The following is a 1,415-nucleotide window of genomic DNA, read 5'->3' on the forward strand; positions in this document are numbered from 1 at the left end:
TACCAGATAAAATAGACTTTAAAATAAAGAATGTTACAAGAGACAAGGAAGGACACTACATAATGATCAAGGGATCAATCCAAGAAGAAGATATAACAATTATAAATATATATGCACCCAACATAGGAACACCTCAATACATAAGGCAACTGCTAACAGCTATCAAAGAGGAAATCGACAGTAACACAATAATTGTGGGGGACTTTAACACCTCACTTACACCAATGGACAGATCATCCAAAATTAAAATAAATAAGGAAACAGAAGTTTTAAATGACACAAAAGACCAGATAGATTTAATTGATATTTATAGGGCATTTCATCCAAAACCAGCAGATTACACTTTCTTCTCAAGTGCACACGGAACATTCTCCAGGATAGATCATATCTTGGGTCACAAATCAAGCCTCAGTAAATTTAAGAAAATTGAAATCATATCAAGCATCTTTTCTGACCACAACACTATGAGATTAGAAAGCAGTTACAGGGAAAAAAACGTAAAAAACACCAACACATAGAGGCTAAACAATACGTTACTAAATAACCAAGAGATCACTGAAGAAATCAAACAGGAAATCAAAAAATACCTAGAGACAAATAACAATGAAAACACGATGATCCAAAACCTATGGGAAGCCACAAAAGCAGTTCTAAGAGGGAAGTTTATAGCTATACAAGCCTACCTCAAGAAACAAGAAAAATCTCAAGTAAACAATCTAACCTTACACCTAAAGGAACTAGAGAAAGAAGAACAAACAAAACCCAAAGTTAGCAGAAGGAAAGAAATCATAAAGATCAGAGCAGAAATAAATGAAATAGAAACAAAGAAAACAATAGCAAAGATCAATAAAACTAAAAGCTGGTTCTTTGAGAAGATAAACAAAATTGATAAACCATTAGCCAGACTCATCAAGAAAAAGAGGGAGAGGACTCAAATCAATAAAATTAGAAATGAAAAAGGAGAAGTTACAACAGACACTGCAGAAATACAAAGCATCCTAAGAGACTACTACAAGCAACTCTATGCCAATAAAATGGACAACCTGGAAGAAATGGACAAATTCTTAGAAAGGTATAACCTTCCAAGACTGAACCAGGAAGAAACAGAAAATATGAACAGACCAATCACAAGTAATGAAATTGAAACTGTGATTAAAATTCTTCCAACAAACTAAAGTCCAGGACCAGGTGGCTTCACAGGGGAATTCTATCAAACATCGAGAGAAGAGCTAACACCATCCTTCTCAAACTCTTCCAAAAAATTGCAGAGGAAGGAACACTCCCAAACTCATTCTATGAGGGCATCATCAACCTGATACCAAAACCAGACAAAGGTACTACAAAAAAAGAAAATTACAGACCAACATCACTGATGAATATAGATACAAAAATCCTCAATAAAATACTAGCAAACA

This window comes from Physeter macrocephalus, chromosome 8 (assembly GCF_002837175.3).
Source record: "Physeter macrocephalus isolate SW-GA chromosome 8, ASM283717v5, whole genome shotgun sequence".
Classification (NCBI taxonomy): Eukaryota; Metazoa; Chordata; class Mammalia; order Artiodactyla; family Physeteridae; genus Physeter; species Physeter macrocephalus.